This window comes from Dermacentor albipictus, chromosome 3 (genome assembly GCF_038994185.2).
Source record: "Dermacentor albipictus isolate Rhodes 1998 colony chromosome 3, USDA_Dalb.pri_finalv2, whole genome shotgun sequence".
Taxonomy (NCBI): Eukaryota; Metazoa; Arthropoda; class Arachnida; order Ixodida; family Ixodidae; genus Dermacentor; species Dermacentor albipictus.
The window spans coordinates 148,954,566-148,980,051 of NC_091823.1; the positions used below are offsets into that span (position 1 = coordinate 148,954,566).

The 25,486-nt window shown below is 49.0% G+C and overlaps 1 protein-coding gene across 1 annotated transcript in view; it reads right to left on the reverse strand.

The window, feature by feature from the left end:
* LOC135896685 (uncharacterized) overlaps positions 1–25,486 on the reverse strand; it is a 193,349-nt gene that overhangs the window by 165,583 nt on the left and 2,280 nt on the right. The gene's annotated exons all lie outside the window — the stretch shown is intronic.

The window sequence follows — 25,486 nt, forward strand, 5'->3', positions numbered from 1 at the left end:
GTCGCTAATAAAGTCGCCGACGAGTAATAACATTCTGGTCCTCTCTGGCTACGCGCTTGCGCTGAGCCTGTTAAGAAAGAAGTTAATCAATTTTGGCAACACGCCGCCGCTGGTGGCTTTGCCGTTTCTTTTCCCTTTGCCGCTCCTCTTATTGACGTTGTCCCTTGGAAGTACTAACTATGCGCTTCTTGCGCATAGCGGTGCTCCAACAAGAATAAAATCAGTTGCTAGGCTGGTTCTTCTATATGTGGAAGGCTCGTGACGTCACTCCTAACGTCGCAATCTGTCGTCGCCGCGGCAGCTTGCGCAACTGTAATCTTTATCCGGAAGCGCCTGCGGCGATCGCTGCGTGTTTCACATTGGTAGCGGGAGCACGTTATCATCAATTATGGGGTTTGGATACTTGTTTTGTGCTTGTTGCTTAATGAAACCAATGCTGTGCTGCTTGTGGCATGCGTGCTACGAAAGAATATATGCACCTTTAGGTTGAATTGTTGAAGGTATTTTTTTTCGTGAGGATGATGGCTGTGAAAAATCCTTGCCAACTAGAGGCTAACAGCTTCGCTATAATATTGTCAAGGACACGTTAGAATTATAGATGTACTGTATTTACTATATATATCCAAGCATAGTCCGTGTAGTTAAGATGGCTGACCAGCAACAACACGCAGAAGCCAGCGTCTTGCGATCTTCTTCCTTTCTCTTCTTTTATTCTTCTGTAACAGGACCCGCGGGTGCTGAAGTGCTGTCTCGAAGAATGTTCGGCAAAGAACTGCGACCGAACTATAGCTTCAGCCGCGAAACGTTCACAATGTCAACAGGCGACGTAGTTGAGTTAGGATCAAACTGTAACTGCGAGATCTCGTAATTAACGTCGTTAACTTGGCGTAGGACTTCATAAGGCCCTGTGCAGCGAGAGAAGCATCTGGGAGAAGCCGACCCGATGACATGATGACCAAAGGAGCTTCCAAGCACCTGGGGTGAACTTAACATCGCAATGGCACCAATCGTAACGCTCTCTTTCTATATGCTGCAAGGCTAATAAACAAGATCGGACGTCTTGACGAGCCATATGAGCGGGATCGATAACTTCACGAGCGTACTCAGTCGTAACATGGGGCACAAAAAGGAGGATGGTCTCAAACGGCAATGTGGGGTCGCGACCATACAAAAGATAAAAGGGTGAATATCCTGCAGTGTCATGTCGGGACGAGTCATACGCTTAAGTCACGTAGGCCAACGTGGCTTCCCAGTCGCAGTGATCGTTGGAGACGTACTTCGACAGCATCTCTGTGAGTCTTCGGTTGAGACATTCCGTAAGACCGTTCGTTTGTGGGTTGAAAGTGGTGGACAGCTTGTGCTCGGTGGCACAAGAGCGGAGGAGGTCGTCGACAACTCAAGACGAGAACGAGCGGTCGCGGTCTGTAAGTAACTGTCGAGGTGCGCCTAGGTGGAGAATGACGTCGTGGAGGAGAAAATAGGTGACGTCAGTTGCGCAACTAGTCCACAACGCCTTTGTTATCGCGTAGAATCTCGCGTAATCATTAGCGTAGGTGATCCACTTATTCCCTCCAGTCGTCGTCAGAAAAAGGCCAAGCAGGTCAAGGCCTACGCGATAGGAAGGTTCAGAGGGAAGTTCAATTGGTTCGAGTCATCCGACAGGTGGCAGGGGCAGGGTTTCTTCCGGAGCTGACACACTTCGAAAGTTGCGACATAGTGACGCACAGAGCGGTAGAGACCCGGCCAGAAGAACCGGCGTTGTACGCGGTCGTATGTACGTAAAACACCAAGGTGTCCCGCCATCAGTGCATCGTGAAGTTTGAGAAGGACGGCTCGCAGATAACAAGGAAGGACAAGGAGCAACTCAGGGCCGTCAGGGTTGACATTACAGTGGTAGAGGATGCCGTCGAGCAGCACGAACATGCGGCACGTGCAGTTGGTGCTACCAGATTGCACTCCTGCGATGATAGACTGTAAGAATTCGTCGCGTTGTTGTTTAGTGAGCGTATCGGACATGTCAGTAAAAACCAACGTGCACCGAATAATGCGTAGCAGTATCAGGGCGATCCACGGGGTGACGAGAGAGGCAGTCAGCGTCCGTGTGCAGTCGTCCAGACTTGCAGTTGATAATAGATGAACATTCCTGGAGCCGCAAAGCCCAGCGACCCAGCCGTCCTGTCGGGTCCCGGAGGGAAGACAGCTACCGGAGGACGTAGTGGCCTGTAATGACCAAAATTGTGCGGCTGTACAAATATGTCCGGAACGTGGCGACAGCCCAAACTAAAGCCAAGTACACGCGCTCAGTGATGAAGTAATTTTTCTCTGCAGATGACAGCAGGCGGTTGGCGTAAGCTATGACGCACTCGACAGCATTCTGATGCTGGGCGAGAACAGTGGCGATGCCGTGGCCGCTTGCGTCAGTGTGGAATTCGGTCGGTGCAGATGGATCAAAGTGGGCAACTATTGGCGAAGAGTGGTCAGAAACTCGATGAGAGTGGTGAACGCGTGAGCCTGCTCCGGGCCCTATGAGAATGGCGTGTTCTTCTTTAGAAGATATGTCAAAGGCACTGCAACGTCGGGGAAGTTTTGACGAAACGACGAAAGTAAGAACACAGGCCAACGAAGCGGCATACGTCTGAAGCCGAACGTGGCACAGGGAAACTGCGAATGGCGCGAACTTTTTCCCGATTTGGTTGTAAACGGGATGCGCGAACGCGCAGTCCCAACACGGTAATCTGACGGCGCTTGAAATTACATTTCCTGGAGTTCAGTTGGAGGCCGGCTTTTCGGAACACCGCAAGAATTGCAGCGAGGCAAGTAAAGGGGTTCCCGAACGTGAGAGAAAAACCAATCACGTCGTCAAAGTAACAAAGACAGACAGTCGATTTGTAAGCTCGCACAAGAGAGTTCCTCATACGTTCAAATGTCACAGGAGCCTTGCATAGGACAAAAGGTGCGATTTTGAACTGATATAAACCATCAGGCGTGATGAAGGCCGTCTTGTCGCGGTCCATTTCATCAACTGAAATCTGGCAGTAGCCGGATCTACGATCACTGGACGAGAAGGATTAAGCTCCGTGCAAGCATGCAGTCCAAGGCGTCATTGATGCGTGGTACTTGGTAGACGTCCTTTCGTGCGATCTTGTTTACAACTGGTTAAGTTCTCGCCTGGTTGTTGAGCGCGTCCATACAGTGACTCTTCTACACAGAGTTTTCGCACTATAGGGGAGCCGAAGGTTTCCACAAATCTCGTTTGGAATGCAAAGCAGTTAGTTGACAGCTTTAGCAGAGCGTTGCTTACGCTATGGTGTACTGGAATGGGGCAGTCTGTCGTCCATACAGATAAACAATGGGAGAACCGGCTACGCTTCCGCGATAACGCCACCAGACAGGCGCTGGGATCAACCGGCATGCCTAGCATTCACAGATTCACAGATGTTGTGCAAAAAAATCTGCATTTATAAACTAAAACCCTCTCAAAACACCACTGAAATTATCAATTTGTAAACAAAATAAAGAATGCGAACTGTTAGTATACATCAATAACGCCGTCTAAGCTTGCGCGTTTCCAACCACCGATCGTGCAGTGTTCCAGATCGTCTGCTCACTGTCTCGATTGCAGAAGTCAAACAAACGCTCGCCTTCTAGTTCCGTTCAGTAAGCACGCATGTTTGTAGTATTTTGACACACACAAGGATGAGAAGTCTGGAAGGAGCTCCTGCGATATGTGTGGTGGGTTGTACGGGATTCCTTTATTGTTGCATCAGCCAGAAATGCGGTCGCCAGGTTTCATTGAAGAAAAAAAAATTGGCAGTGGCTTAGCTCGGCTATGCCAGGATATACGTAGTGAAAGCTAATGCATAGCATGGTTAGCCTTGGTTAATCTTGATTGCAATTCCAGGCTAGTCTGGTTGTCTAGCCATGTTGCTGCGTTTAACCAGTCTTTTGGCGCGCTGTTCCTCTCTTTCCTGGGTGATTCCTTCTCTCTTCATCTCGTTCCGATGTCGATTCCAGGCCTCCTCCTGCTTATCAGAATTGTCGCCGTCCATACTGCTAACTCAACTGTGGTTGCGGCGCACACGAGCTTTCCTTTTCAGTGCTCCGACATGTTAACAGGCATGCGACGCAGCTAGTGAAGCGAGCGGAGGCGAGCGCAACGATAAGGAACGTGGTCTGACGTCGTACCAAATGGCGGCGGCGGAAAGGCGCGACGCTGCGCAGCGGCGGAACATCTGTGGCTCGCTGCTGCTAAAGACACATGTGCCGTAGTGACCAGGGAGCGAGAGAGAGAGAGGGAGAGAGAAATATCCGCGGAGAGGTGGGAGTTCTGACGTCATGTGCCTCCTCGGAGCACCGCCACGGCGAAATCGCAAGTTCGCGGCCAGTAAAGCTTTCACTATAAAAGAACTGCTCTGTGACGATTGCAGCGTCCGTCGTGAGGTTCCCTTCTTGCCCTGGCTAAATGTGCCCTTCTTGCCCTTCTTGCTGAAGGGCAAGAAGGGCACATTTAGCCAGTGTTCCTAATGTGCCCGACCTGAAGCAGCCTGGAGTTGTTGTGATCGTTATGCAGAAACCTCAGTGCACAGACACACACAATATACATTTACGAACCCAGCGCTTGCCGTGCACACAAAGAATGTGTCAACGCGGAAAGAAAAGCGAGAGCAAGCAAGCAATCAGGTAAAATCTGCACGTACGTGCATGACCTCCATGACAACCATAACTGCTAATCACGGAGGCCCTGTATAGCACCCTTAACTTCGTCTTGCCAGCAATGACTCTTCGCTGCAGCGGCAGATGGCGCTGCAGTAGACCAGCGTGCTTAAGCACCCCCGCCCGTCACCACACAAGGAGTTATGTTTCGCCACCAGACGACATACTGTCCTATTCCAGTACACCATACTTACGCTCCGCCCCGCAGACATTTAACGTGCACCGTTGGTTGAATAGGATGCATTGATTTTGGTTATCTAACAAGCGCGTCTCCCAGGGCCGCGAGACTCTGAGCATGGCTATAAAACGACAAAGATAGCAACCAGACGCACCCTGAGCCTCCGCTAAATTGGGTTGTTACGGAACGTGGGCAGCGTTCTACGCTCTGTTTTTTTTTTAACGCCAGCCAGATGCGGCCGATCCGAACGTTCAACACCCCCTCCTATCGTCCTAACTCCCCCATCGGCTAGCGTTTGCGCCTGCTTTACGATTGTGGGGGAGAGTACCATATGAGTGGCACCTCACGACGGTAGTTGAAGACTGACTCACGCGTGATAACCTGAAAGACGTAGGGACAGGACGGCTACCACTCCTTAAGTGGAACGGCATTGGTGCGAGCTCAGACGCACTCATAACGCAAGCAGTCGTATCTAGTGTTCCTGTATATGCTCCCGCAGAGTTGCGCATAACTTTTCCGGCGCCGCTCGCACCGCTATTCGCCGGGCGCTATTACGTGGCGCAAAATGAAGTCAAAGTTCAACTACGCCTCCACGAAGCCAACTTTACGAGCGCGATCCCGATTCGTCGTTTCCGCCAGTGCCATCGGCATTGCAATCAGCACACCGTGGAGCGAACTTTGCGTTCGTCGGCTCCGGGCTTTGGGTATGGTATCCGATGATATGAAGTCAAGGAACTTGGTGAAGTGATATGAAATACATCATTTTGACGCTTGTTCCAATATGACAGAGTGCAGCGCACCGAACTGCACTAACCACACGGAAGGTAGCAAAGCGTTTTACGCGGCGCCGCGCGGATGCACACACGTGCGCTGGCGACTGGCATGGCTACTGCCTATCAGCCAAGACCGGCTGGCTCCCAAAGGGACCAGGATATGCGACATGCGTTCGGCTTGTTTACAGAGGTAAGCTTGCCTTGTTTACACTATAGCAACATTTATATCGAGTAACACCCCTGTTAAAGCTGATATGCGTACAGGTGGCACGAGAGGTTGTTCACTTGCATGATTTTTGGCGTATACGTGAAGCGGGACTCGGACACGGCACGAAGAATCAAGGACCCGTCTGTGTCGCACTGCACACGTATGCTAAGAATGTTAACTCACCAACTCGGCCAATTCGCTGTGTTGCTTGTACGATTGTTCTGACTATGCGGCTCTAGACCTGTTTCAAAACAGAGTGGGATACAATTTTCTCGCTGTACTGCTTTTTCTCTCCTCTTTGCTTTTCGTTTATTTTTTTGTCGGCTTTGATTTTTTTATGCAACACTGATTGATGTGCTAGTGTTCATTGTTTTGTAGTAAGCGAACACGTCGCGCGCTCCCGCCTTATGAAACAGCTTTGCTAGCTTCAAAATTTACGGCCGCAATACCTTTGCTTGATCGATCGGCCTTAGTCGACATGGGGAATGTAAAACTCTGCCTGGTTATTTAATTAGCGCTGTGTTATAGTAACTCGACCCGACTGACATGTAAATATCAAGAAAAATGTGTTGCCATGTTACAGACAACAATGTGTGAATAATTACTTTGCAAGTTTGCCACATTCACGTGATTACTGCTATAAAAATAATCTGTTGTTATTCTTAAAAGCTTGTTGCTTTTCAAATTGCTTCGAATTCTTCCTTCAAGGCTCCAAATACCAGCATCCTTGCCCTGCTGTCAGCAGCCATTGCTCATCCTTTCCCTTGTACGAAGTAAATTTGATCTAGAAGCTCGTCCATCTTGAATCTTTTTCCACTTGAAGATTTGTTCCTACGAATCATCTGCGTAGTATGCGGCGGGAATTATATGTAAAAGTAAGCTTTGCATAAAGTGTGTGCATGTGAACATTTGAGTTGCGTTTAAATCTACGTGTCGGCGCCGCATGCATCGAAAACGTGTACCTGCTATGAACCCTGCCTAATGATAAATGACTCTTAACGGTACCTGACATAACTGCACGCACGATAGTTCTCTTGGCAACGGCGATTAATTGGCTGGTTTCTGCAGCCAAAATGCACTCACACAATTATCCTCCTTATGTGTTTGAAGCTTTATTTAAACACACTTTAAAACATTTCTTGCCTCCCGACCTCGGTGAGAAAACTTCATATGCATGCTGGAAAACCTTGCACCGCTTTTTATTGCAAGGTGCAGCACGTTTGAACGCGAACTTTTGAGCTGTGCGGGCCACGGTCCCAGTCAGAATTTTATTTCGGGGCACCAAGAATGGTCCTACCTCGTATATTTACGTTAGTGCATGTGTTTGTATATGTGCGTGTATGTCTGTACATAAAAATTAACATTCCGAAGGTTTGGAATCCTACCCCCCTCCGGCTACGCCAATAGGTCGAGCGTAGCTTGCATTAAAAAGTGTCTCCTTGCTCAGCGCTCGAGAACTATTGGCGCGCGTAGCTTGCGACCAGCACACAGAAAAAAGCAAATGAAATACCGCGCGGCATTTGCCTCCTGCGTGCGCGAGGAGTGACTTCACTGCGCAGCTGAAACATACTGACAGACCTATGCGCAACTGTGCTCCCTGTGGGAATATATGCAGGGACAACAGGGACCCTAGCTGTACCTAGGGTCCTTCGATATAGCGCGCCGCTGTTCAGGGTGGGGACACTGCCTTCGTGAACGCCATATTGGGGCGAGCGCAGATACGGCGGACAATGGAGCGTCGGCCGATATTCTTGTTTAGCATGCGCTTGCGTCAGCAAATTGAGGTGTATAAAGGTCTTGAACATTTAGCCGCAATCCTAAGCGCGTATTGCACACAGCACTAAAGTAGCGTATGCTTGCCTGCATAGTTTTCAGACGAAATGACTACTGTGTAGCTAGGTCCGCGTTGGCCAACTGATATGCCCAAACCGAAGAATTACTTGACTAGATTGACTGCTTTATAAAGGAACGCCTTTCGGTGCTGCCGGGTACGAGAGTTTATAAGGTGCATAACATGCACCAGGCTTCAATGTGTGTCTTGCAACAAATCAGCAACCAGTTGACGTTGACTTATGCGCGTATGTCAAGAGTGATTTGCCTTGGTGTAGTCTACCGCAAACCATAAATTATACATAGCAGAAAAAGAAGGGTCACAAGGATTAGGCCAAACTTTGAGGTGTGTTGCAGACTAATGCACACAGCCCTTTACTTAAAAATAATACTTGTTAGGAACCTCTTGAAGATGACTTTGGCTGCACGCCTAGGAGCAGACATTTCACTCAAAGTTGGTCCCAGCCACAGTTTCGCTGCTGTATCTTTCATCCAGTTCTTCTGGCTCACTTAGCCACCTCAAGTAAATGCGCAGGCGCATCGTCACGAATTGCTCCAGCAGCCTTGTCAGTAGACTTAATTGTGTGCTCCGAGCAATCAACCGCTGGATTGGGAACGGCTAGTTCGATGAAACGCTTTACAACTTTCATCGGAATCCTCAAGCGGCAAATGTCCTCTTCTTCCGAGTTATCTTTGAAGACGCTTTCGCAAGAAGAAAGAAACCTTAAAACTTCTTCGCTCGCATAAACAAGGTTTCGGGCTCCGGAGTTATATTCTTTCAACTGCACTAGTATATGCTTCTCTCGTGCCTTTTCGGAAAGAAGCCTTCGTGCACACGGAGTGCATGACCTTCCAGCAAGTAGAAGGGGTGTTACTAAAGATCCAGCCAAGTAAGCAAGATGTCAGCTTCAGCTCTTGTCAGTGACTCTATTTGTACAATTTTGTCACTTACTGACGGCTCTTCACGCTCTTCGATTTTGATCTGCACTTCCTTGATTTCTGCGGAAAAGAAATTAACCAGCTAACTGCTCTCGTTGGTATTCGTTGGTATTTCTCTCGTCGTATTCGAGTGCTGATTGCCGTGTTGTAGTTTGTTAACGAAGCTTTCCCCTCAAGTCTAAACACTTTAAGGCAGTTTGCCTTGTGCGTATCATAGCCACGCACGCTTATATCGCCTTGCGTTTCTCTACCACGGGTGTGCTTTAAAACCACGGCGCTGCAATTTTGCTTTCCTTTCCTTCATTTCTCCGCCCTTAAACTGGCTCTCTTCAATACTACACGCAGAGACAAAGCAACAACGCGCGCATTAGATCCCATCGATGAGATGAATATTTACAATTATTATTAGGGTTTTAACTATATTCGAGTGCTGATTGCTGTGCTATCGTGTGCGTATCATAGCCACGCACGCTTATATCGCCTTCTGTTTCTCTACCACGGGTGTGCTTTAAAACCACGGCGCTGCAATTTTGCTTTCGTTTCCTCCATTACTACACACAGAGACAAAGAAACAACGCGCGCATGCGATCCCATAGATGAGATGAATACATACATATATAGAAAATTATCAGTCATAGCTCTCGTAGTATAGCCTTCTGGGCCGTTTCCTTTCTTTCATTTTTTTTGTTCTTTCGAAAGCAGTCCTATTAGGGTTATTATAATTACGCGAAGGTATTTTGCCCTCGTCAGCAGCAGTCCTTGAGATAGCTATTCTGGCGGCTAGCTTCCCACGCTATGCGTGCCGCCCTCGCAACTGTTTAAGCTTTTCCTAGACGCTAGAGCTATACTACTATGTCCGCGCAACCTTGAGCGATCGGAAAGCGCGTTTTCCCCTCTTGACCGGTGGAGAAGGGAGGCTTCGTCCCGGCCGCGAAGCTCCCCACATCTCAGTAAGGTGCCTGGTGGTGGTCTCGTGCTGACGATGCCCTCTCAGTGAGCGCATATTTCCCCCCTCATCTCCCCCCCTCCCATTTTCCCAAGAAACAACACCAGTCCCTTTCCACGTAAGTATGAGGCACGGAGCAGGAGCTATGGCGCTTGAAAGTAATCTGGGGCCTGACGAAGCAACCGACTGAGCTATCTTTCCGGGCAACATCCAAGGGTCATGAGTTCAAATCACCTGTCATGTTCCTTTTTCCCCTTTTTCTTTCTTTTTAATGCCTTTTCCATTATTTTATGACTGTACGGGAACCCTCCTAAAAAATTATATACATCCTCAATTAGGTATGGCGACACATGTGCAAGTCATAAATACCAGGTTCTCTAGCCGAGTGCCATTCGTGCGGTATAACCGAGTTCAGATTGGTCAACCTTGACTGATCAAATAGGGCACCACTGTAGGTTCAATGAGGCGTACAACTCCTGCGGGACCCGCCGTGGTTGCTCAGTGGCTATGGTGTTAGACTGCTGAGCACGAGGGCGCGGGATCGGATCCCGGCCATGGCGGCCGCATTTCGATGGGGGCGAAATGCGAGAACACCCGTGTACTTAGAATTAGGTGCACGTTAAAGAAGCCCAGGTGGTCGAAATGTCCGGAGTCCCCCACTACGGCGTGCCTCATAATCAGAAAGTGGTTTTGTCACGTAAAACCCCATAATTTAATTTTTTAATTTAACTACTGCGGGGACGGTAGAGTATCCGTCTCCCGTGCAAGAGGACCGTGGTTCAAATCCCGGTGCCGCGCAATTCTCCACCGGAAAATACAAAAAATAAACCGTGTGTTGAGAAAATTGCACAAACAGGCCTGGAGTGCGGCCTGATCCCGACGACCAGAACCGGTAACGGACTCTCTCACCAGAGCAGGATTGGCCACCCTGGTGCAGTACTTGGCCACAACCTCCGATATGAATACATCAATCAAACCCCGGCCCTCAGTCCCCAGCAGCCGCGAAGCGACTGACCACGGCGGCGGTCAGATCTGTGACGCTGCAGAGGGTACTAAAAATACCTGGCTCCGGACAGGCCGCCATTGGAATCTGAACCTGGCAACGTTTAGCGTTAGAACGTTATCTAGTGAGGCGAGTCTAGCAGTGTTATTGGAGGAATTAGAGGGTAGTAAATGGGATATAATAGGGCTCAGTGAGGTTAGGAGGACAAAAGAAGCATATACAGTGCTAAAAAGCGGGCACGTACTGTGCTACCGGGGCTTAGCGGAGAGACGAGAACTAGGAGTCGGATTCCTGATTAATAAGGAAATAGCTGGTAACATACAGGAATTCTATAGCATTAACGAGAGGGCGGCAGGTCTTGTTGTGAAACTTAATAAGAGGTACAAATTGAAGGTGGTACAAGTCTATGCCCCTACATGCAGTCATGATGACCAGGAAGTCGAAAGCTTTTATGAAGACGTGGAATCGGCGATGGGTAAAGTCAAAACAGAATACACTATACTGATGGGCGACTTCAATGCCAGGGTAGGCAAGAAGCAGGCTGGAGACAAGTCAGTGGGGGAATATGGCATAGGCTCTAGGAATAGCAGAGGAGAGTTATTAGTAGAGTTTGCAGAACAGAATAATATGCGGATAATGAATACCTTTTTCCGCAAGCGGGTTAGTCGAAAGTGGACGTGGAGGAGCCCGAATGGTGAGACTAGAAATGAAATTGACTTCATACTCTGCGCGAACTCTGGCATCATACAAGATGTAGACGTGCTCGGCAAGGTACGCTGCAGTGACCATAGGATGGTAAGAACTCGAATTAGCCTAGACTTGAGGAGGGAACGGAAGAAACTGGTACACAAGAAGCCAATCAATGAGTTAGCTGTAAGAGGGAAACTAGAGGAATTCCGGATCAAGCTACAGAACAGGTATTCGGCTTTACCTCAGGAAGAGGACCAGAGTGTTGAAGCAATGAACGACAATCTCATGGGCATCATTAAGGAGTGCGCAATAGAAGTCGGTGGTAACGCTGTTAGAGAGGAAACCAGTAAGCTATCTGATCAAGAAACGCCAATGTATGAAAGCCTCTAACCCTACAGCTAGAACAGAACTGGCAGAACTTTCTAAGTTAATCAACAAGCGTAAGACAGCGGACATCAGGAACTATAATATGGATAGAATTGAACAGGCTCTCAAGAGCGGAGGAAGCCTAAAAACAGTGAAGAAGAAACTAGGAATAGGCAAGAATCAGATGTGTGCGTTGAGAGACAAAGCCGGCAACATAGTTACTAATATGGATGAGATAGTTCAAGTGGCTGAGGAGTTCTACAGAGATATTTATAGTACCAGTGACACCCACGACGATCGTGGAAGAGAGAATAGCCTAGAGGAATTCGAAATCCCGCAGGTAACACCAGAAGAAGTAAAGAAAGCCTTAGGAGCTATGCAAAGGGGGAAGGCAGCTGGGGAGGATCAGGTAACAGCAGATTTGTTGAAGGATGGTGGTCAGATTGTTCTAGAGAAACTGGCCACCCTGTATACGCAATGCCTCATATACTCGAGCGTACCGGAATCTTGGAAGAACGCTAACATAATCCTAATCCATAAGAAAGGGGACGCCAAAGACTTGAAAAATTATAGACCGATCAGCTTACTGTCCGTTGCTTACAAAGTATTTACTAAGGTAATCGCAAATAGAATCAGGAACACCTTCGACTTCTGTCAACCAAAGGACCAGACAGGATTTTATAAAGGCTACTCAACAATAGACCATATTCACACTATCAATCAGGTGACAGAAAAATGTGCAGAATATAACCAACCCTTATATATAGCTTTCATTGATTACGAGAAAGCGTTTGATTCAGTCGAAACCTCAGCACTCATGGAGGCATTACGGAATCAGGGTGCAGATGAGCCATATGTAAAAATACTGGAAGATATCTATAGCGGCTCGACAGCCACCGTAGTCCTCCACAAAGAAAGCAACAAAATCCCAATAAAGAAAGGCGTCAGACAGGGAGATGCGATCTCTCCAATGCTATTCACCGCTTGTTTACAGGAGGTATTCAGAGACCTGGAGTGGGAAGAATGGGGGATAAAAGTTGATGGAGAATACCTTAGCAACGTGCGATTCGCTGATATTGCCTTGCTTAGTAACTCAGGAGACCATTTGCAATGCATGCTCACTGACCTGGAGAGGCAAAGCAGAAGGGTGGGTGTGAAAATTAATCTGCAGAAAACTAAAGTAATGTTTAACAGTCTTGGAAGAGAACAGCAGTTTACGATAGGTAGCGAGGCACTGGAAGTGGTAAGGGAATACATCTACTTAGGGCAGGTAGTGACCACGGATCCGGATCATGAGACTGAAATAACCAGAAGAATAAGAATGGGCTGGGGTGCGTTTGGCAGGCATTCTCAAATCATGAACAGCAGGTTGCCACTATCCCTCAAAAGGAAAGTGAATGGCAGCTGTGTGTTACCAGTACTCACATATGGGGCATAAACCTGGAGGCTTACGAAAAGGGTTCTGCTGCAATTGAGCACGACGCAACGAGCTATGGAAAGAAGAATGATCGGTGTAACGTTAAGGGATAAGAAAAGAGCAGATTGGGTGAGGCAACAAACGCGGGTAAACGACATCTTAGTTGAAATCAAGAAAAAGAAATGGGCATGGGCCGGACATGTAATGAGGAGGGAAGATAACCGATGGTCATTAAGGGTTACGGACTGGATTCCAAGGGAAGGGAAGCGTAGCAGGGGGCGGCAGAAAGTTAGGTGGGCGGATGAGATTAAGACGTTTGCAGGGACAACATGGCCACAATTAGTATATGACCGGGGTAGTTGGAGAAGTATGGGAGAGGCCTTTGCCCTGCAGTGGGCGTAACTAGGCTGATGATGATGATGATGATGATGATGACGACGGCTCTTCACGCTCTTCTATTTTGATCTGCACTTCCTTGATTTCTGCGGAAAATAAATCAACCAGCTGACTGCTCTCGTTGGTGTCGTAGCCTGAATTCTTAGGAACATTGAGAAACTGGCTGACAATTACAACCTTGAGAGAATTTTGAGGTAATTAGGGCTTGGTACAGGCGAAACCATACTGATGACCGAAAAAAAGTTTTCCAGCCAATCATGCACCATCCTTCCAGTAAACACAAAACTGTAGCAGCGTTCTTTCAGCAATATTATATGCAGCTGTAAGGCTACAGTTGTCGATATGAGCGCCAGTAGCCTTCGGTAACTTCAATCGTCAGGTTGATTCTTGCAAGAGCCTCCTCATATTTTTTCTTATTCCTTAAGCTCTCTGCAACCGTGGGATGGCGAGCAGTCGTTACTGCTAAGCATTTGAAGATTAGTTGAAAAGACCACGCAGTTGTTTCGGCCTCAATGGTGGGCAGCTTCTCAATTTGTATATAATATATAATTGCTGCTGGGGCTTCGCGGAACAACTGGACTGCTATCCCAACCTTCGTTTTTGTGAAATGACGATTCGATGTATGGATGCCGCTCAAGTTCGCTGCGACCCGCAACTTATCTGCGTCGAGTTTTAAAACAGCTTCCACATGCTCGATTGACACTTCACTGCTGGGCAAATTGAACTTTGAAACTCTGTCATCAATAAGACCAATTACGTCATTTCGAACTAAGGGTCTTATGAAAGTTCTTAAGAAATTCGCGGGGTCTGGCATAAAAACAAATGCTTTCTACCGTCGGATAAATGCGGCACACAACACGTACTTACAGAGCAACGAGAACTTGACAAGTTCAAAGACCTCCACATGACACGATTTGAGCTGCCCATGTCGCATGTGACGCACAACACACGCAGTATTATCTGGGTGCATAAATGCATTAAATGAAAGACAAAATCTCTAAGCTTGCCTCCATTCACAAAGACACCTGTGTAGTAGTACGCAATTACTTGTTTCCATCTGGAATCCATACCACCTACCATGAAGCAAGGGAATGGTTGGCAGGCAAGTCACCTTCGGGCAGCATTACCCTGCCAAGGAAAGTCATTGCTGCAGTTCAGCTCCATACCTCTGCGAATTTCTAGTTCGTCCAAGAAGAGGATACTTTTCGGTATCTTCTCAGCCACTTTGGCTTCCATTAAGACGAGCATTTCTGTTAGCGCACCAGGCAAGAAAGCTAAGTGTTGCAGTCTCCGGCATAGTGTCCTCCTTGAAGAAAGCGCCTGTCCTTGCTCAAGTTGCATCTGTCAAACCCACATGCGAACTTAAGCTGTAGTGCCTTCTTGATTTTGACAGCACCCCACAAGCAACCCTTCCTGTGTTTTCTTTTCCAAAGCAGTCTTTTGGTCCTGGTTTACAAATATCAAATTTGCACTCAATGTTCAAAGTTTTTTTCAAACTGTTTTCTTCTTTCAGAGTTTTTTTACCTTTCTCTTTGCCTGCGATAAGCTTTCTTCTAACTCATTGCGTTTTCTTTTTGCATCTTGCAGCTCCTTCCGCAGTTCGTTCTCAGAGAGCGAGAAAATGTCCACTTGTTCTGCCGCACCCTCATGAGTGTTTTCCGGCAATGGGGGAGTCTGTTCTAGGTCAGGCGGTGCCTTGAGGGGTGGAGAAGAGTCTACTGTGGTACCATGTGCAGTATTGGAAGGAAAAGGTCTAGGTGCAAGCGGCTCTCTTCGCTTCAGCTGGGATGTCCGTGCAAAGAAGTAAATTCATTAGTATCTTGTACCAAAGGCTGACCTTCAGGCGTGACAGACTGTCTCATGCGGACACCAGATTATACAATCAAAGGTTGGCACACACTTGCGCCCAAAATCAAACAATGTCGGGACAGCCGTTGACTTGAGCAGCCGCCGTCCATCCTTCCTGTTTCCCTCGAACTGATCTTCGAAGTGTCGCTAATATGAGAGGCAAGAAAAGTGTCACGTTGCGCCTAATGTGGTGCTTACTCAAAAAATAAGACAACAAAAGCACTATTGAAGCATTATTTAAAAGAAACACTTGATTAGGCTGACTTGCGTCTACTTATAACTGCACAACTTCGTGGCGGCGATAGCAGCAAACGTGCTCTGCTGTCATCGATGGACAGGATGTCCGCCGCTCTCCGCCGAGCTCAATTTAATGCCGCTAAAGAAACTTCGAGATAACATGCTAAAGAGAATGACAAATATCTGGAATCCGACGCAGTCGCGCGTGGCTCGGGCCACTCAAGATAAATCTGGTCGCATCTCGCGTCACAGAAAAACTAATAATGCGGCGTGCCGTCCACTTTAGGAGTGATCAAACAAACAGAAGCAAGCTTCGCGGCATTATTCTAACCACACAATGCTGCGACCTAAAAGCGGACAGGTGCAGTACTCTTATAAGAAGCAGCATAAGTGTTATGGCTTACGTTGCAGGTCCACGCGTTATCATTCGCCTTCCATTCCTTACGCCTCACTTTCACCTCCCATACGTTTCTCCGTTCCTTATCCCGTGGGAAGCGAAAACAGCGCAAACCTTTCCTTGTCGAGCCCGCACACAACGGTACACAACACCCTGGCATGCTGGCTTTTGCGACTCAACACACTTCAATTGCCCAGCAGCTGGCGCAGAACACAAAAGCTTCGCAAACTCCGCAAATATGCTGCTTTGCTAACGCTGGAAGGAACGGGCGCCACAAGCCACTCGTCCCAATATGGCGTCCGCGGAGCAAAACAGTGGCGCGGCGCAGGCCAGAAGGTGTCACCAGCCTCTACGGCAGCGCGCTACATCAAAGCACCCTAGTTGTACCAAGTGGGCATAACTAAGGCGCACCAACGATTGCACTAGCATTAAAAAATAGAGGAGGCGTTGATTGTGTGCACGCGCAACAGTGTTCACGGTAGCATTCTGCCGAGCGGCTGTGTGCAGATATTTATGATACGCCGGTCTGAGCGAAGTGGACCGTAAATGCTCTGCTACAACTCTAGTAAAATGCGTTTCATCATTGCTGAACCAGAGAATGCAAACACCGGTCAAGCAAAAAAGTTGCGGTTTCGCCCGAAAGGCGAAGCACCGTTTGCGATAGGAAATTAGTGGATAGCTGTGTCAGGATAGTAGATTTAGCGGCCGTATAAACTGGTAAACATTCGCTAATTGAAAATGGAGTATTTTCAATTATAGAATCTGTAAGCGTCACTGAATGAGGACGTAGGAAGAAACAAGCGCGCAGAGGCAGCACTGTCTTTGTGTGTCTGCTTCTTTCTACGTCCTTGTTCAACAGCGCAAACAGATCCTGCCATGGATTCAAACTAGCTCGCCACCGTGTTTTAACTAAATCGACAAGCACGGTGCTAAGCACGCACAGGTGACCATGAACACATCTCGCGTGTTGAGCGCGGAAACTCGCTCTCAAAATGCTGGAGCAAGGAATCGCGGCAGCAGCAAGCGAATTAACCTTTGTGTCTATCTCGCTTAAGCGCGAACACAACGTTGAAAGTACAGCGCATACGAAGCTACCAGCACTACGCCCACTTGGCAAACATGGCAGATGACTTTGAAGATGAGGCCCGCGCGTGCATGCACATTGGCCACGTCACCAATCCCTTTCAAGACACACGAGCGCCGGCACCGCGTCCCTACAGCGTCCACCAGAGCCGTTTATTACGGCCTCTGCCAATCGCGTGCCTAACGCCGTAGTAGTACGTAGTAGATGCCATGGTTGTCTTCATTCTTGACGAAGCAGTGGGTGAGGAGGACATCTAGGCACCATAGCAGCCGCCTGAGAAGAACGCCCCTCCTCCCTCGCCAGACACCCCTTCTTCGTGCTCGACAGGAGAGGGCACGCTTCCGTCCCGCGTTCCTCGCTCGCGCACGCGAGATTGAACCGCGTTCGCCGGCTCACCCTCACACGCTTTTACTCACACATACAGCATACGGCGAGCGGCGACCGTTTTATGATCTTGCACTTTATGCAGTGCCTCACGGTGATGCCGACGGCGATGGTGACGGTAGTACTGCGCCTGAAGTGTCGACATAATTGAAAAAACAATACGTTGCTGGACTTAGTGACATTGTGCACTTCTCCTGGCTTACCCTCTCATAAGAGCAAGACCAGTCCTGGATGTCTTTTTCGACAGTCCCAGTGAATATCACAGCGGCACTCCGACTCAGCCCGATGAGACAGATGATGAATGGAATCTGGGAAGTTAATCGAGCAAAGGTTTCGTCCAGTATTATTTGCGCTGAGGGCAGCTCTCACGTGTACCCAGCCCTTCTAACAAAGTATAAAGGGCCTTCTAGAGAACAGCTTGCAAAATCGCAAAGGTCTCAATCGCAAGAATCGCAAGAATGTCAGCTGATGTCTCGCGCCAGCCGAGCTGGTGGCGCCGAGCTGCAGGTTTTGTTTTCCCCAGGGTCCGTCGAATAAGCTTTTTTGTTGAGAGATATTGTTAAGACGGTTTATTTGCGTCAGTTGAGTGTCTGCAAGTAGCACGGTTGCAGCATCAAAATAGCGAACTGGCTCTGAGCCCCGCGATGGTGACAAGTCTTCCAAGCATGCCTACGTTATTGGTTATAAACATTCCCGCCGTTGAAAAGTATCCATCGTTGCGATCTATAGGTAGCACGAAGTTGGCAGATCGTAATACGGCTTGAGCCAGCCAATGTGCACAGACTCACAACCTCGACATTGGCCATCTGCAGATGGCGTATTGAGTTCGGACACACAATCAACTAGGTATACTTGCACAACGATATGGTAGAGACCATGGTACTTTGGAAGGAGATTGGATGAAAGGACAGCATTGATAGGGTGGGACCCACAGCCACAGGAAGGAGTCCACGTCGAAAGGTTTTACTTGTTGGGTCACGTCGTTTCATATCGTGGGCAGCGCTGGTCAGTGGACGTGAGGGAAGGTGCCAGCTGCCGGTATCCCATAGCTTGTTGGGCGACCGCGGAAACAGGTGAGCACTCGGCTGGGTAAGCACGGTACGGAAGAATTGTATTGGTTGTGCTGGAGAGCTCACGTCCGTAAAGCATATAATAGAGAATGCGGTAGTGGCTTGTGAGGCGGCGTCCTAAGAGCGTGTGACCAATGAAAGCAGACGAACCCATTTGAAGCTGTCTAACGCAACATAAAATGAAAACCCGTCGCCGAGAGTTCTGTTGAACTGTCCTGATAAGCCGTTGGTCTGCGAATGTTGAACGGTAGAGGTGCGCAGACTAACTTACGAAAGGTGGAGGAGAAATCCGTTCGGAGATGGCGTCCTACTACTAAGAGCCATTTTCGGCCATCGTCTTCACAGTTGCGGTGGTGCAAAAGTCTGTCGGGTATAGCAAAATGCAGAACCTGATAGCGTGATGACCGAGACGCCAGAGCCACCAAAACGTTCACCAGAAAATCCAGAAGCATCACAATCCGCGGGTCTTTTCATTGTCCTGATGCCATGTCGATTATGTGGAGTGGCAAGATGTCCTCACAGCAGGTAGAGGCACTGTCATCGTTCGAAGTTTCTGGGAAGTGTGAGAGGGCATGGGCGTCAGTGTGTTTGCATCGAAAGCGATAGACAGCCCAGACGCCGTTTTTTCGGACGCGGAGGGTCCAGCGAGCGAGGCGGCCCGATAGGTACGGGAGTAATTTAGCCAGACACTCTTTTATGCGAAGCATATTACTAGAGCTCAACCCAGCTCCTCAGGCACGGCGGTGTCGCCTTCAATACTACGTGACACCGTGACGTCACGACAGAGGAGAAACGGGGCTCCAACTCGCGCCGTCGCTCGCGGCGTCGCCTTCAAGGCTGACCACGTGACACCGTGACGTCACGACAGAGGAGAAACGGGGCCCCAACTCGCGCCGTCGCTCCCGGCGTCGCGGCGGTGTATAGACAAGAACGGCACCGAGAGCGGCGCTGCTGCGCCGGCGTTGAGAGCGCAGCATGCGGAGCAAAATTCTATTAGCGGTGGTACCCCTCTCCCATCTCTCGTTCGCGCCGCCTTGATTGCCTCCTGCACTGCGCGTGTTTGGGCACGTTTCGCGCCGCGCGCGGTGTGTGCGCGTGGACATTTCCTTCGAAGGGCGGTGTACAGTCTCTCTCACATTTAGGGGAAAACTCGAAGCGCAGCAGCTCGCGCAGATGCTCGAGGGGCGGGATCTTGAACGGCGTCGTCTGCTACGGCGGCGCACGCTGGCCGCATTGTCGAGAAACGTTCTACTGTCAGGTGCAGGGCGCTGATCACATCGTTACTGCGTGAAAGGAGCCGGTATTCTTTGCTAAGCGTTGCGCGACGCCCACTGATACGCCTCGAATGTAAGTTCATCGCTGCATGGCAGTCATAGACGACGTACTGATTCCATACATTCTTGACGGCCCGTTTCTGGAAGGCGACTATATATTCTAACGCGATAGGACGCCGATCCACACTGCTCATGCTGTGCAAGAACTGCTAGAAGAGCGCGCAGTCACTCTCTTGGAGCGGCCACCTCAATCCCCGGGAGCCAACATCATTTAAAATGTCTGGGGCTCGTTGAAAGTATCGCTGGCGCAACATCCCCTCTATCAGTCGCCCGAGGATAGGCTTCGATCCACCATCGTCAGTGACTGAGACGTGCAGCGAATGAACACATCCCTGATCAAGTCATTCTACACTTCACTGCCTTCCAGGATGAGCGCTGTCATCGCTGCCGCTGGGGACATGACGAGATACTAACTGAAGTTCCGAGCGTGACGTGTCCAATTCCCCACCGGCGGGCAGGGTCTGTCTGGTGTAGCGAATGATTATCGAGAAAAATCACTTCCAGCTCATTGTCTGAACCTAAAACGTTCATTTAATCGTGTCCGTTTGTTTCACCGTGTTCCACTCCTATGGTTGAGTGCTTTGTTTTCCTTTCGAGTTAAACAAAGACTGAGCACGTTGCGCGCACATCTTGGTGCGTTTTGTCGCTGCTCATTACGGTAGCACACACAGTGAAGAAATATACGTGCACACGCTCAGTACTCCGGACTTTCGAAACAACAAATGAACCATGTTGTCAAAAGAAGTTTGTGGAACTCCATTATCGCCAATGAAGGATCAGAGTGGGGCGACGCAGAACGTTTAGTAAAGACTATCAGCTCAGTTCCTGCAGTACCGATGAAATCGGTGCACTGCCCCTGACAGTACCACGCTTCCTGAAAATGCGGCCAGCGCGCGCCGCCGTAGCAGACGACGCAGATCACGACACTGCCCCTCAGGCCTGTGCGCCTGCTCGAGCTGCTGCCGCCGCACGACTCATTGCTTGCCGCATCGCGACGCAATACGTTCCGAGTTTTCCCCCTAGTGTGAAACAAGCTGCACACGCTATATTTGCCTTTAAGAAGATCGGTACGCTTCACGATTATTTTTATGGCTGCAATGCGGCGAAAGGGCAGCGTCTGCTCAACCATGTAAGGGACGCTGAGCAGGTAATTGGAAACGACATCGTATGTGCCACCGGAAAAATCGTCAGCACATACGATGCGGCACATACATACAGCACCAACGAGCTAAAGTCTTTTTGCAGTTTCTCACGTTATGTTTGCTACAAATCCGTGTTGTCTCTGATGGCGACAACGGACTTCTATCGACACTGTGCGGAAATAAACAAGATATATCGCTGCATAGCACAAATACGACATGCGCACACAAATTTAACTAGTACGTCCCCTACAATATGGAATAGAGGCAGCAATGTAGACAGCTTGGTCATTTTTTAACAGTACTCAAGAGACGGAAGTTGAAAGTATTATTAATCATTCCTGCTTCAGCAATGCCGGCGCGACCAAGACGCGGGTGTGTATCGTCCAGTAACCCGAGCGATCGGTGCAGTGGTGAAGCGGGAATGAACTCCGGTCATGTTCAATGCATCATGCACATATTGAATTTCTCGGCACGCGTGAACTTCGGCCACTGCTAGCGCATACAACAGACGTGGTTTCCATTCTTAGACAGCGCACACACAAACGAAACACGAGAAAGAAGACAGGACAAGCGCTCGTTTAACTTAAAGTTTTTATATGAATAAAAGGATTATGTACCGAGTAATTATTAATTTCACGTGGGTTACATATAGAAACCGTCATACACTCAGGAGGGATCAATGAACGAGCTCGCTTCGTTTGCCAGATGTTTACTTCGCTCGGCGCACCGCAGTAATCCATGTCTGTCGTCTGCTTCTTTCGTACCATTTTCTTGTGAATCGGCAGAATTTCACTGGTGGCATCAACCTTTTCATGTTTACATTGCTGTCGTGACAGTTAACAACACAATAATAATTTCCGGTCATCCGAAGAGGTGCCGTCGCAAACAAGAGACGTTTCGCGCGCAGCGCGAACTGAAGGCGGGCGCGACCGTGAAGGGAAGCGGCGACGGAAACCCCCGCTGGAGATGAAATCGCTCCGCCAGGGGAGAAACGAGCGCTGGCGTCTAGGATGAAACTTGGCGTGCGGTCGTCTATAAGCAGCTGCGCTTGCCTCTGCTAGACACAAACGAGGTGAGATGCCTCCTGGAGACAGAGCTGCTCGTTGGAATGAGAAGCGAAGGTTGCGGCGTGCCACAGAGACTGTTTCTAGGTGGCTTTGCTACGGCGCAGCGACTACGCGCCCCGCATCGGACGCGGTGAGCGTCGAGCAACGCAGCGTTCGGCGCGACAACGAAATGTGCGCCTGAGCAAGCGCCGCACGCCTGAGCCGACGCCAACGACACCGGCTTTTCTGCGACACGAGCTCCTTAACGCTGTCGCGTTAAAATAAAGGCTAGTATGCTTCGCATCCTGGACTTAACCTTAGCTAAGCCACAGCCAGCTTTTTCTGTCGGGGAGTAATTAGCCTTTGAGAACACGACTGGCGTAAGCGACTACGGCTTCTTGTCCGACACCACTGGCGTCATAGTGAAGTTCAGTTGGTGCGCTCGTGTCAAAATGACGCAAAATTAGCGGAGATGCTAGTCGACGGAGAGTCGTGAAAGCATCATAGCACGTCTGCGGCCAAGTAGAAAGTGCATTGTCACCCTGTAAATGCTCCATGAAACATGCAATCACCGCACCAAAATTATGGACGAAACATCGCAAATAACACAATAGGCTAACGAAGCTGAGGCTTCATTGTGATGCATGGGCTTCGGGAACTGGTGCAATAGGTGCATATCCTTGTGGGTAATGTTGCTGAGACTTCGACAACCGGCACAGAAGCGTGTAGTAGCATTTTTAACTAGTATGACTAAGAACGCCCAACCAAATATTTTTGGAAAGCTTGATGACATCGAGCTTGACCATTTTGGTTACTTGTTCACCAATAACGCTTCTTTCGCGAGCGGATACTTGGTAAGGGCGCTACCAAAGCGGCGCGTGGATGTCAGTGTCGGTAGTGTGAAAAACATTCGTTGTGTGGCCCAGAGACGTTGCTTTGCATTAGAACGAGGAAGCGAACTGCTAAGGTAAGCGAAGAAGCTGCCCCCGCTGCGTCGGTGTAATAGAAAGTGGCAATAGAACGTGTAAACGGACGCTATATTGGCGGATGTGGCGCTGTATCGAAGGCAAGGTGGAGTGGCAGTGGCAAGGCGGAGGGCGTTCGAACCCTGAATACGGACGCAGAAGCACTCAAGTTGAGTACGGCAAACAGTAGCGTTAAATGTCGGTGGCGGATCACGAGTAAGAAACGTCGTGAAGATACGCCATCAGGTGAAGAAGTTGCCTGTTAATTCCTGTTACTAAGCGCTTATAATTACTATGAAACTGCTGCTTTTTAATTCCTTATTTGATGTGCAGCATACTTCCGTTGTTGGTTTGCGATATATTGCGTCTATCCAATGCATTATTTCTCCCTCCGTGGCTCCTGACCAGCCTTCCCAAAGCACCCATTGTGATGGTCTTTAGATTTGTAGATGACATTTTAATGTTTTATTAAACTAACCATTACGTTATTACTCTTAACCACTTCGTTTACATAATAAACTTACCGCTAATTTTTGAGGCTCATTTCCTACAATTGGAATCGCGTTTTTAGAGCGCTGTTCTCAGGTACCTGCTCCTGCGTTGAGCTTCGAGGTGATCGGTGTCCCTCGGCGTAGCCGAGGAAATGAGCACAGTGAAGGATGAAAGAGGAAACGCGCAGAACAGCGAGGGATGAAAGACGACGAGATCAATGAGAGCGCGAGGAGGAAGGCGGAGGAGAGTGTGGCGGTAGGGTGAAGAGCAGAGCGCTGTGCCTCACGAGCCGTGGTAAACGGCGGTAACCAGGCATGTGGTAAGCGCATTCACCAATACTATGGAGGAACAAAAGAGCTAGGACAGAGCATTACGTCACGAAGCCAGCCTTGGCAAGCGAACGCTCTGTGAAGCGCATACATTTGCTCAGTGGTGGTGCAACACGTGACCTATTGTCTCGAGATCACGGAGCAGAAATCGAGATTTCCTGAGACCTTTGGTTCCTAGTAGCTATGCCAGTAGTTCTTATTCGGTGCGCTCTTGTTCGGCTGCCCTGCCGTGGTTCTGTCTGCAGAGCGCGAGCACTAAAACGAATCGCGCACTTTGACGTGCGATCATATGTTCGGCCGCCAGGTTTGGCTTCAAGCGCGTTGCACGATGCTCCCTCCAAACTTTTTTCTTCCTCGATGACCGATGCCGTACATGAAAACAAAGCGATGGACTGGAAGTCGCATGCGCTATTTCGCCTGCTCCGCTGTCGCTAGAGAATGAGCTCCTCACGAGCCACACGTTGCAGTGTTCATGATTTCTTTATGAACAACGAGCGTCGAAACTGGTAGGAATGATTCGTGTGCCGCTACTGCTAAATGAGCTGCCCAATTACAGGGTAAGAGCCGAGAGGACCCTGACGTTCACAATCAAATTATTTGCCACAATATATCGCGAATTGAAAACACCTAAACAGCTGTGCTCAAAATTCGTATTAGGGAGTGTTGTAATCGCCGGTGAATTTTTTCGACGGTTTTCAACATTTTTTTTTGCATTTTGACAGCAGCTTTTCACGAAAACGTAAGACGCAGTATGGTTAAGTGAGTCCCCATGCAAAACGCTTGCGATGGGTAAGATCTGCAGCGGTGTTTGCGAAAACGTTTTCTGGTAATCAATATCCAAAGTTGCTAGCGATAGTCGGAACACCATGTTAGATAAAACGCCATCTCCTACTACTCGATCTGCTGTTCCCCCGTCTGGCATCAACAACACGGAAGCAAAGCGTGCGTCATGCCAGACCACCATTATCGGCGCACACATGGAACTTAGATATTCATCTAAAGCTACGCGCACTTTAGACATTGGTACAAACGTTCTTTGCCGTTGTCAGTGAGACCCCGTTATTGCCGCTAAAACGTCAAACGTATATATGGTTACCCAGTGTTTCAAAGCATTTCTACACGTCCTTAAAGAAGCCACGCAGTTACACAGTGCGTAACAAACAGAAATAAGGTGCTGGCTTGCCTTACGTTTGGCCCCACGGATTAAAAACAAGGTTTAGAAAAGCCACTGATTACGCAGCGTACCTCCATTGATTTCGTGGCATTGTACGCGTCCGCAAAATTTATCTGTGATGTCCATGCAGTCACCGACTGGGACGCCCCAGAGTGGCAGTGACCAAGTGCCATGGCTTAACATGGCTTCATGAATATATATAATTGTGCCACCGGGAATAAAAGGGGATTGTACACTTCCATTTCGGTTCTTCGACTGTTCACTTGTCATTTTTTCGATATCGTCGGCAGAAGGCCTGCGGTGCGATCTCCCTAGCTCTATGACGGCGCCATCACCAGGGCCGCCGTCGACGACAAAACAATTGGCGACGTCGTATCAAGGACTTCTACTTATGCGGGCCCTCCTTCCGAACCTTAACACTGCTACGATACTGGTGCTTCGGATTATGTTTCTGCAATGGACGCCAGGCTGTTTGCTGCGCGCGAGGCGCATTCCTATTCTACGTCTACTAGTGCTGCTATGACG